The sequence below is a fragment of the Bufo gargarizans genome, chromosome 1 (assembly GCF_014858855.1).
Source record: "Bufo gargarizans isolate SCDJY-AF-19 chromosome 1, ASM1485885v1, whole genome shotgun sequence".
In the NCBI taxonomy this organism is placed as follows: Eukaryota; Metazoa; Chordata; class Amphibia; order Anura; family Bufonidae; genus Bufo; species Bufo gargarizans.
In genome coordinates, this window is record NC_058080.1 from 250,601,868 (window position 1) to 250,614,547 (window position 12,680).

At 41.7% G+C, this 12,680-nt stretch overlaps 1 long non-coding RNA gene across 1 annotated transcript; it reads left to right on the forward strand.

Annotated features, from left to right (window-relative positions):
- The first annotated feature begins 2,263 nt into the window (after positions 1-2,263).
- Positions 2,264-7,124, forward strand: LOC122924964. The gene is made up of 2 exons (XR_006387468.1): positions 2,264-2,320; positions 5,186-7,124. It is a non-coding gene; the product is annotated as an uncharacterized LOC122924964 (long non-coding RNA).
- The last annotated feature ends 5,556 nt before the right edge of the window (positions 7,125-12,680 follow it).

Genomic DNA, 12,680 nt, shown 5'->3' on the forward strand with positions numbered 1-12,680 from the left:
AACATCTTCCCATATATTTTATGGAATTTTAAATGGTGCCATTAGAAAGTACAACTTATCTTGTCAATACAAGATAAGTTGTACTTTCTAATGGAGACATGATTTGACTTGCATTAATAAATGTTAAAAGCTTCTGTGCAAATACTGATGGTAATATGTATGTAATATTCTATATACAAATTCATCTCATTCGTGTGAAATGCTTGTTATTTTTCTGCAATATTTCAATAAAAATGATCTTGATGAGAAAGTACAACTTACAATAAAATACAAGCCTTTGTATGGGTATATTAACAAAAAAGAAAGGAAGGGAGTAAAAAAAAACCTAAAACAAAACAAAAATAAGAAAATGGCTGTATCAAGAGATTAATACATTTGAACATGTTTGTGAATTGATTCTGTAAAAATTGTTTCTAGAACAAGTGTATGTCTGCAAATGAGATTTAAATTATTTTGTCAAGGTGTGAGGCCCACTGCTGACAGACCCTGAGCCCACTGGACAATCCATTGGTGGGTCCATCCAATGATAGATAGATAGATAGATAGATAGATAGATAGATAGATATTACAATAAAAAATATTTCACACAAAAATACACCAACAATTGTGTTTAGCTTTTGTCATTAGTGAAGGGTTCTATTTCAGTCCAAAGCCTATTTTTGATATAAGCTTATATTTCATCATGATCTATACATTAATACACGAACACATGAACACGTAGCGGTCAAAGTTCTTGAGTGACTGCCACTAAGAGGTTTTGCTCACATGTCACATATAGCCTTGGACTCTAATAAACGATAAGATAACTTAAAGGTGTAGCCGGCTAAGACGCCTGTTACTGGTTAACTTAAACGTCATGTCATGTTCTACTATATATGCCTAAGAAATCCATAATAAAATTAGAGTGATATTTTGAACTACGCAGAAGTGTATCGTACTTCATTATCTCTCTCTCTAGCGCTAGATAAGAATCAAAACAAGCTGAATACTGAAGTCTTGTACCAGGGGTACATAGAAGGGGGAAAGATAAGAATATTTCCTTACAACTTGAGGGCTCATCCGGGATTGGGAAGGTCTTCCTCAGGTTTGGTGAGAAGAGACACAGATTTTTGTCCTCTGGCCATTCCTGGGGCACTGGCCACATCTCAATTTAAGTAAGTACATAAGGGACCCTTAGATAGACTTCGAAGTACTGTGTCAGGGATACAGTAAGCATAACTCAGGGAGTTTTTGCCTTAGGATTCAGGGAATCCAGTAACAAGACAAGTGCACTTCAGAGGGCTCAGGGAGCCCCGTAAGAAAATCTGTTCTGGGAACAGAAAGGATTCAGGGAATCCAGTAACCAGGAAAGTGCACTTCAGTGGGCTCAGGGAGCCCCGTAAAAGGTCTGTTCAGGGAACAGAAGGTTTTTCAGCTTGATTTGATTCTTAAAAATATAATTGTAGAAGTTTTGCACGATAAGTTGTTTTGCACGATAAGTTGTTTTGCATGACAAGTTGTTTGATAATTGTAGAAGTTTTTTGCATGACAAGTTGTTTTGTCTAACACAGTTATATAAGGGGAAGTGACAGGCTGGGTCGTAAGTGTACAGCTGTCGTCCCAAGACTAACATTCTGTTTTTGTTTTTTGTTATTACTGTTTTGAATTCTTTTGTAAGAAAATAAGTTTTTGATAATGGGTATTCAAACATCTAAGACAGAGTACCCTAAACCAGAACAAGGAGAAACATGTAAACAATATGTTGCCCGAGTCAGTCCTACAAAGTATTACCTTGTTAACCCATGGGTAGATAATTTGGCAGGGTGGACAGAGGCAATGGAAGCGGTAGACCCCTTTCCCAGGGAAGGAGACAATAGCATATATCACACGGACATGGTCAAGGATCTATGCTTAGGCGACACTGCCGCCTGAACGTATTTTGAACCTGACCCTTCATGGGATATGGATTATATGCAGAAAGGAGATAGAAGGACACATGAAAGAGGTATTTAAACAAAAGTCTTCACTCCCAGTAGCTGTAGCATGTAAGCAAAAACCCTCAGAAAGCGTTACTGATTTCTGAAGGAGATTTCTGGATTGCTGAAAATTGGAGGCAGGGCTACCGGTTCTCCAGAATGACAGTCTAATTATTTCCACATTTATTAACAATCTGATAGACTAATGCTTACAGTAAAACAGAACGTCTCCACGTGGACTTCAGACAGCATCAGTTAATAGATAAAAATTGTATGTATCTAGTGTGAGCTATAGAGATCCACTTCCCCCGCCTTCACACAAACACATTCCTGAGATAAGGGAAGCGGGCAGGACATCATGCAGAGTAAGTGATGTGTAATACATTATACAAGATGAAGAATTGTTCGGTCATTTTCTTTCCCAAGCAGTATCCAGCTTTTAACAAAATGACTGTATGATATAACATGTATATTGTCTTTTTATAAGCTGGGTGTGGTTATCTGTTTCCAGGAAAGCTGTGTTTGTCTATGCTGAAAGTTTTGAAATGAAACAAAGAAATTGTGTGAATAGTTTGGGATACAAGATTCAGTGGAATGTGAATGGGTGTGGCTTTGAGTTATAGAAGAGTTGAAAATGTATGAAGATTAAGAGATGTTTTAGCAGAGCTGTGTGTGCAGTTCAGTTTTTATTTGTGAGGGCAAGGTTATGAGCGGTTTGTGAAATGAGTACATGAAAAATATGTATGGAATACGGTATTTGTTTTCATATAATATGCGCATTGAGAATTTTATTTATTTTTATTTTTCTTGGAAGTTTTTGGTTTTTATTGGTGCCAACAGCATTGATCAAGCTGTACATTTTTTTTTTTATTGAAGTCAATGAAAAGTTTTTATGGGCCCTTTGTGTGTTCATGTCTGTATTGTCAAATCCGTTTGTTTCAATGTTTGCAGTTACGTGTTACATGTTAAGTGTTGTGCTTCACATCAGAGCTCTGTTCTTATGGGCAGCTGGCACGTTACTAACAGACAGACGGATGACCGCAGCGTCAGACTAAAAGGGGTGGACTTTAGATGACTAAAAGAGTGGGAGGAAAGAGAATCTGTGCCTTCTATGTGAATTAATGGGGTTTTTGATAAAACCTTTCAAAACTGACGACTCACTACCACTCGAGACCATGGACAGGGAATACATCACAGATCATGTATTTAGCATTATACTAGATTGCCCAGTCAGCCTGTTAGGGAGAGATTTGTTCATTAAGCTTGACTTGCAGGTATCAGCAAAGAATCAGGGCATAAGAGTACACTCAGGTCTCATTCCAATCTCTACACCGAGGCCACTGATTCTTGCAAACATACGGGACCACCCAGAACTTAACAACATTAATCCTGCATTCATAGATTGCACACTTTACATAGCTACTGTGAAACCAGGTGTCATCTCAGCATATCAGAAACAATACCCGCTGTCAAAAAAAAGAGGAACTTGATGGACTTAGGCCAATGATAAAAGAATTCCTACAAAAAGGGAATCCTGGAAGAGGTGATTTCACCCTACAGCATGCCCGTGAATCCAGTGACAAAGGCAGATGGTACTACCCGCTTTGTACAGGATTTAAGGGCCATCAACAACATCATTGTGCCTATAGCCCCTGTTGTACCTGGTGTCACTTAATTATTATCTGCCATTCCAGCAGACGCTGTTTGGTTCAGTGTGATAGATCTGAAGAATGCTTTCTTTTCTATCCCAGTTGATAAGATAACCAGACTACTTTTTGCTTTTTCCTTTGACGGACGTCAACTAACCTGGTGTAGACCCCAGGGATATGCTGATTCACCCGTAGTGTACAGCATGGTCCTCCTAGCAATGTTAAAACCATGGTACACCCCCCAAGGTTCTGTGCTGCTGCAATATGTTGATGATCTGTTACTGTGTAGCATGTCAGTGGAGGCCAGCTTTCAGGATGGTTTATCACTGTTATAATGGTTGTCAGGATGTGGTCACAAAGTGACACTTGAGAAAATGCAATGGTGTAAAATGCAGGTTGAATACTTGGGCTTTGTCCTCACAAAAGGTGTAAGGAGAATCAGCGCAGAAAGAGTCCAGTCTAATGCGGGTTTGGTCGCCCCGCACACCAAGAAAGAAATGTTGTCTTTCCTTGGTATGATAAACTACTGTAGACAATGGATTCCTGATTGCTCCTATGTATGTTTTGAGGCAAGCCACTCTGGACGAAAATCCAGATTTGATTAAATGGTCTTCTGAAATGTACAATGCATTTGATTATTTGAAATGTTTACTCATGTCGAGTCCAGGGCTGGGCCTCCCTGACTATAATATGCCCTTCCACATGTTTGCACGCCAAAATTGTAAAACCATGGCGGGTGTACTGACACAAGAACACGGAGGCAAGTTGCGTCCTTGTGTATTTTTCTCAAAGGTAATGCCCACCCCTGTTCAAGGGATGCCGGCATGTCTGTGTTCTCTTGCAGCCTGTGCTATGACGGTAGAGTTGGCAACTCCTTTCACAATGTGACATTACACCATTTTGCACACCACACATGATGTTGTAGGCCTACTCAAGACATCCACACTCAACACAGCGGGCAGCTGAGCTCATTGCACTCACTAGAGCATGTATTCTACATACTGATAGACCTGTAACCATCTATACTGAGAGTAGGTGCACACATGGGGTAGTGTGGGACCGTGGTATGATTTGACAGAGGAGAGGATTCACGGCAGCAGATGGTAAGGATCATGTCTCACAGGGCAATGCGCTGGCAGATAGGGTGGCGAAATGAGTGGCCAAATGCAACCCCACAGGTTTGTGTAACCATTGGGAGAGGCCAAGTCTGGCAACTCCAACCCCTGGGATGTTGCAAATACTTACTGATCTTCAGGGGTATGCCAGTGAACAGGAACAGCAAGACTGGTGTTATCCAGTATTGCAGAAAAATCCTAAGATAGGATTTGTCTGCGAAGAGGGGAAGTTATGCATTCCCCCAACACAGTGCTTCCATCTTAATAGCACATTTTCAAGGAGTAGGACATAACAGCATTGAGATCCTTATGGGTAGGCCCTTTCCAACTCCTTGGGCAAGTCACCCCCTAGTGGTACAGGAAGGCGACATAGACCAGATTTGGGAAGACTATGTCACCAAATTGATACAGGTACTTAACAACACTGAGGAAAAAAGTTGCTTGTAAGTCTCCCTCTTTTCCACAGGAACCCACCCACCCATACAGGGTGGGGGATGAGGTGGTAGTCGAAACACTGAAGGAAGGAAGAGCTCAAGGTGATTTCGCATATGGCCCACCTACTACCGTGGTTGCAGTAACCAGAACAGCTGTGCTGACTGAACAATCTCCAATTTGGATCCACGCCACCCGAGTGAAGCTTGTGAGAGAAAGAGAGGAGGCAGGAAACGGAGGCAGACAGCCTTGAAGAAGGACGAGAGGTACTAACGGGGGCAGACAGCCCTGACCTCCAACGAGGCCCAGAGGTACTAACGGAGGCAGACAGCCTTGACCTCGAAGAAGATACAGAAGGGGTACTAACGAAGGCAGACAGCCTTGACCCCCAACGAGATGACGCAGTCGGGAAATTCCTCGAGATGGCTGAAATGTAGTGCCTTGATAATTGCAGTCCCCACCCCAGTAGATGTATGAACGGGGCTCCAATGTTCCCAAGCGAATGACATAGATTTACAGGATCATGATGTAAAATATGGATATGTAAATCCTTATCACGCTTGTAATGACTGTCCTACATATGAGACTCTGCAAAGTAATATGATAGAAATAATCACAGGTCTTGTTACAGCGGCAGAAATATGTTATAATGTGATGAGACACTATTGCCTCCCTGCATACAAGCAAAAATGCAGAACAAGAGTAAGACAAATATTTGTGATATCGATCTAGGTAACTGTAAAAGGATAGTATCAGAAAAGAATATGCAATATAATATCACAAAAACAGTACCATCCCTAGATAAACATGTACCTCTACCAACAGGATGGGTATTGGCCTGTGGAAATACTAGTCACACGTACATACCGGCCAATATTACAGAGGGACCCCGTACAATAGCTAGGCTGACATTAGCAATGATACCACTAGTCCCAGCAATGCAGACACGACACACGAGAGACACTTCCCTACAGCTACCGGAAAATTGTGACTATAATGTGAATCTCCTCTCTAGAGCAGAATACATGAGTTAAGGGGTATCTTTGATAGGGGTACCAGGGTTGGCCATATATAACCACAGGACAATATCAAAACTTGCCTGCTTTATGGTAAAACAGATAGATGTCACTAGTGCGGTTCTGAAAGATATGCTGCTGGATATACAATCATATGAAAAATCTATCTAGAACAGAATAGGGCAACTATTGACTATTTATTGCTCCAACATGGTGTAGGATGCTCAGCGTTCACAGGGATGTGTTGTTTAAATTTATCTGACCATTCCAGATCAATCCAATCCCATATTCAATCGCTACATGACATAGCCAATAATATTAAGACGGATGTTGATTCATCCTCCTGGTGGGACTGGTTATTGAGCTGGATGCCAGATTTGAGTTGGTTAAGAAAATTATTTGTTAGTATTATAATCATAATTGCCTCCTTGATCATGATATGTTGCTGTATCCAATGTATACCGTCATTAATTAATACATTTAGGAGATTTAGGCAAGTCCCAGATACACCACAAGCTGTATATATTCAGATACCTCACGAAAACCCTGGGTCTCCAGAGGATTACCAGCAATATTTACAGAAATATTTTGAAAGGAAAAACAAGAAAGGAACAAAATGAAAAACCCACATTATATATATGTAAATGGGTTTTATAGAAGGGATTGAAGGGTTCTATTTCAGTCCAAAGCCTATTTTTGATATAAGCTTATATTTCATCATGATCTATACATTAATACACGAACACATGAACACGTAGCGGTCAAAGTTCTTGAGTGACTGCCACTAAGAGGTTTTGCTCACATGTCACATATAGCCTTGGACTCTAATAAACGATAAGATAACTTAAAGGTGTAGCCGGCTAAGACGCCTGTTACTGGTTAACTTAAACGTCATGTCATGTTCTACTATATATGCCTAAGAAATCCATAATAAAATTAGAGTGATATTTTGAACTACGCAGAAGTGTATCGTACTTCATTATCTCTCTCTCTAGCGCTAGATAAGAATCAAAACAAGCTGAATACTGAAGTCTTGTACCAGGGGTACATAGAAGGGGGAAAGATAAGAATATTTCCTTACAATTAGGACAACAGATATATATTTGTTTTATTATTAAACTTCTATGTTATGAGAAAATTTGCATATTTTAGGAATGCATACAAATCCTACAACACCAATTGCTATGAGTAAATATTTGCTAGACTCAAGGGTATAAATAACTTGTAATAAATATTGTTAATTTAAAAAATGCCCATATTTTGCAGCAAGTTTTCATAAATCATTAAATGAAACTTAGCTCACAACAGGATTCATTTCAAATATTATAGTGGAAAGCTGCAAGGCTTGTAACTATGATTTTCTGTTCAAATTAGAAGAACTCTGAATTATCACAACTGCTCTTCTGTAGTCTATCACTTATTATTGCGCACAAAGTTTTTTGTACTATTATTTCCATGCCATACAGACTGGAATCCCTATTGATCATGTGAAAATGTGATTTTAAACTCCCCCTGCTTAACAGTAGATTAAGGGTACATTCACACATCCACAAAATGGGTCCGCATCCGTTCCGCAATTTTGCGGAACGGGTGCAGACCCATTCATTTTTAAAATGGCCGGAATGTGCTGTCCGCATCCGCATTTGCGGATCCGCACCCGCATTTTCGGATCCGCACTTCCGCAACCGTGCTTCCGTTTCCGCAATTGTCCACAGTTGCAGACAAGATTAGGCATTTTCTATTATAGCGCCGGCGATGTGTGGTCCTCAAATTGCGGAATGCACATTGCCAGTATGCTTGTTTTGCGAATCCACAATTTGCAGATCCGCAGAGCACTTACAGACGTGTGAATGGACCCTAAGGCCTCATGCACATGACCGTTTTTGTGGTCTGCATCCGAGCCGCATTTTTTGCGGCTTGGGTGCAGACCCATTCACTTCAATGGGGCCGCAAAAGATGTGTACAGCACTCCATGTGCTTTCCGCATCTGTTGCACCATTCCGTGGCCCCGCAAAAAAAATATAACATGTCCTATTCTTGTCCATTTTGTGGACAAGAATAGGCATTTCTACAATGGGCCGCCCCTTCCGTTCCACAAAAAATGGCACGGTTGTGTGCATGTAGCCTTAACCTTAAGCTTTTTGTGTCGCTAAGGCCTATTGCACACGACCGTATGGCTTTTTCAGTGTTTTGCGGTCCGTTTTTCACGGATCTGTTGTTCCGTTTTTCCGGTCTGTTTTTCTGTATGGCATATACAGTATACAGTAATTGGGCTGGGCATAACATTTTCAATAGATGGTTCGGCAAAAACGGAACGGATATGGAAGACATATGGATGCATTTCCGTATGTGTTCCATTTTTTTTGCAGACCCCTTGACTTGAATGGAGCCACGAAATGTGATTTGTGGCCAATAATAGGACATGTTCTCTCTTTCAACGGTACAGTAAAACGGAAATGGAATGCATGTTTTTTTGGGGACCCATTGAAATGAATGGTATAAAAGTCTTAGATTTATAACTAACTCAAACAGAGCATCACACATTAAACTAATCAGTGAAATGCTCTTCTGTGTGCATCTTAATCTAGGACCAAAGAGACCCCAGGAACGGGGTATGGGGAATTAAAACATAACTTTCACTATTAATCGCATAAAACTGTCTCCACACCAAAAAGACATACAATGCACAAATAATTCAATGTATGCCTGGCTGAGACAGCATGTAGCACACTACCCAAAATGAATGTGACCAAATAAAACACTGTGAGAGGTAAAAAAGAAAAGGAACAATCTCACCAATCCAGACGTGATGGATAGTTGGGAGGATGTGGATCTGGTATCCCGCTGTGCTCTCTTGTATACGTAGTCTGTATACAGCTGGGCGAATTAGAGGTTCTTTATTGTAACACAGGTAGATGGACGGGTGATTCCTGGTGACTAGCAAAAAAGCGGTAGCAGGAACAACTGGCCCAATATTACCCTGTAAAGATGGAGAGGGGGCTAGAAATGCCCTACCTATCTATACAGAGCACCTGCCCAGAAAACTGGAACTGTTTAATTCTCCAAAGAGAAGCTCGTTGTAACGATGGGCCAGTGACGTGTGCTTCCTTCGCAGCGCCGGCGGCGCCCTGCGCAAGGAGTGGGTCAAGAACGCATGCCTGCATCCTCGTCTCCATGGCAGCAGGCGAGCAGCAGAGGAGCTGAGCGACGATAATGATGATTGTGCTCAGCTGTGTTGGGCTGTGTACTGTAAGTCACGTGACGCTGGCCACACATCATTTGACTCACCTGCCAGGGCTATTTTAACACGTATCCTGCTGGCCACAGGTTGCCTGTGATTGGTCTTAGTTCATTCACCAGCATATCATCTGTTAGTGTTTGTTGTGTTATGACCTCGGTTCATTATTTTGACCTCGCTCTTGCTACCTCCTACATTTGACGTGCCCTCTTGGCTTTGACCCCGGCGTGAGTTTGACTTGATCTTGCTTTTCCTTTTTGTATTGTTGTTCCTCCTAGCTCCTGACCTCGGCTCGTATTGACTTTGATATTTGATTAACCCCTCAGTGCCTGCATGTCACTTTGTTTATTTTCTCCTTTATTGTATTCTTATCTTTAAGGCCCTGCACATAGGTAGATTAGGGACCTCCGTCAAATTGTACACCATCACCTAGGGCGGACCGTGCAATTAGGCGCAGACAGAGCTGAGGGTGGAGCTCAGGGCGGCACCTCTGCTCTATCTGACAGATTTGTTCAGTTCCACCTTCAGTTGATTTGTTTTCAGACAGAATACCATTCAATAAATTTTTTGTCTTATTCATGTCATGGGAATATTTTTATATTTGCCCTGTTGTCATGGGAAGATATTTATATTTGCCTGGTCACTCCCATCCCTATATATAATTGACTGTTCTTCCTTTCCTGCATAAAGTACTCTTCTCTTTATTTGCTGGTTACAAACAGGCAGCCGTTAACGGTGGCATGTTGGGAACATCTTACATTAGGGATTCTGCCCGGGTCTAGGGACAGGTATCTGGATGGGGTCGCCCCTTTCGGGGCAGGTGCTCTGTATAGATAGGTAGGGCATTTCTAGCCCCCTCTCCATCTTTTAGGGTAATATAGGGCCAGTTGTTCCTGCTACTGCTTTGTTGCAAGTCACCAGGAATCACCCATCCGTCTACCTGTGTTACAATGAAGAACCTCTAATTCGCCCAGCTGTATACAGACTACGTATCCAAGAGAGCACAGTGGGGTACCAGATTCAGTTTGGGGTCTGTGAACGATCCACATCCTCCCAACTATCCATCACGTCTGGATTGGTGAGATTGTTCCTTTTCTTTTTTTCCCCTTATATTGTTTTATTTGGTCCCATTCATTTTGGGTAGTGTGCTACACGCTTTCTCAGCCAGGCGTACTTAAGTTATAATTCCCTATACCCCATTCCTGGGGTCTTTTTAGTTTTGGATATACTTTGGAATACGTAGAGGAGGTATCGTTAATCTCTCCTCATTTTTCGTTGTTTTGCATCTTCATCTAGGGCAATCAAGAGAACCATAGAGCCATTCAATTCGATATCTACTGTTATCATGAGGATTACTCTGCACATAACATCTCACACTCGCAACAGCAATAAAGTGACAATAGATTACCTGTCTATATAGGAGGTCTTTTTATTTGTCCTGACTGCTACAGAAGGAAATATTTTGTATTTGATTTCCAATGGCATAGTACCAGTAAAAGAAAAATAACCATAAATAAAAAAATAAAAATAAACATTATAAATATTGTGTCTAGCCTCTTTAAGTGAACATGCAGTGCTATTGAATTAATTCTATCACAGAAATACTATGCATCAGGAAGGCAAGTGTAATATGGGATGAACTATGTTACTATAGAAACCAATCAGATTCCTCCTTTCATTTTTCAAAGGAGCTGTTGAAAATGAAAGATGGAATCTGATTGGTTTCTATGGGCAACTAAGCCAGTTCTACTTTACACCAGTTTGATAAATGACCCCCACAGTGTACACATGGTATTGAAAGGATAACCTCCCTCATTATATGTCATGTCTATATTTTACTACAATGATCCTGATGTAATGGAGGATAGATGACTAGTGTTGGGCTCGGCACATCGTGGTGTTCAGCCGAATACCGCATGTGCTTGAGTGCGATGCTACGCAGCCAATAAACGTGCAGGTAAGTACTGCCATTCACTGAAATTCTGTAGCCATGTTGGCTGCTGGCATTGCAGTGATTGGCTGGCCGGAATGTGCTGTTGGGTGCTATATAGCACCCGATGACACGTGTTCTGCTCAGTCTTAATTAGGGAGAGCAGAAGGTAGAGATAGTGTAGGGAATGAAATACTTTTTATAGACCCAAAAGTCCTTTTAAGGACTATTGTGTGTGGCAGCAATATCTATTTTTAGTGCAACCTGCACTAAATTGCTAAAACTTGTTAGAGACCCAAAAGTCCTTTTAAGGACTATAGTTGTATCTGGCTGCAATATATATTTTTAGTGCAACCTGCACTAAATACTTGCAATTGTTTGGCCGCTGCAGACAGAAACATTATCTGCGCTACATCTCCTGTGTAATGTGTGCGTAGCCTAAAAATATCTGTGACATCCAGTGTACTTTTTCCGTAGACTGCGTACGCTGCAGACAGTTAAATTACCTGCGCTACATTTCCTGTCCTTGTGAAAAATTGATTGAAAAATTTCCAGCTGACAACTCCAGCTGGCGGTAGAGTAAGTAGTTCCTTGGGCACCGAGGAGGGGAGACGAGAGGGACACACAGCAGTTCCAACAGAGGCAGTGCAACATTCTCCAAGGCCTGGGACAGTTTCATGACACCCCACCAGCACACTCACCCTGATGCGCGGCCTAGTGTCACAAGAAGGGAAACGTTTTGGAAGATGGTGAAGGAGTACGTAGCAGACCGTGTCAGCATCCTCAATGATCCCTCAGTGCCTTACAACTATTGGGTGTCCAAGCTGGATAAGTGGAATGAACTTTACGCCTTGGAGGTGCTGGCCTGCCCTGCTGCCAGCGTTTTGTCAGAGCGGATATTTAGTACTGCTGGGGGCATAATAACTGTTAAGCACATCTGCTTGAAAATGCTGACAGGTTGACTCTTATTAAAATGAACAAGGCCTGGATTGCCCCTGACTTCTCTACACCACCAGATGTGGCTTTTATGGTGTATTGAATAAACTTTATTCCCATGCACCTCTTCCACCACTAAAAAGGGCATATGGTTCAATCTCCCTTTTCTCGTCCCCCTCCTCCACCTCCATCATATCAACATGCTTATTAGGCTGCCCTTTCTCCTAATATTTTAGAGGGTCAGCTCAGCAGCGGGCCCTCTCCCATAATGTTTTAGAGGGTCACCTGCAGACCCTCACCCATAATGTTTTTGACGGTCACCAGCAGGCCCTCAACTATAATGTTTTAGAGGGTCAGCTCAGCAGCAGACCCTCATTCCTAAGTTTTTAGAGGGTCAGCTCGGCAGCAG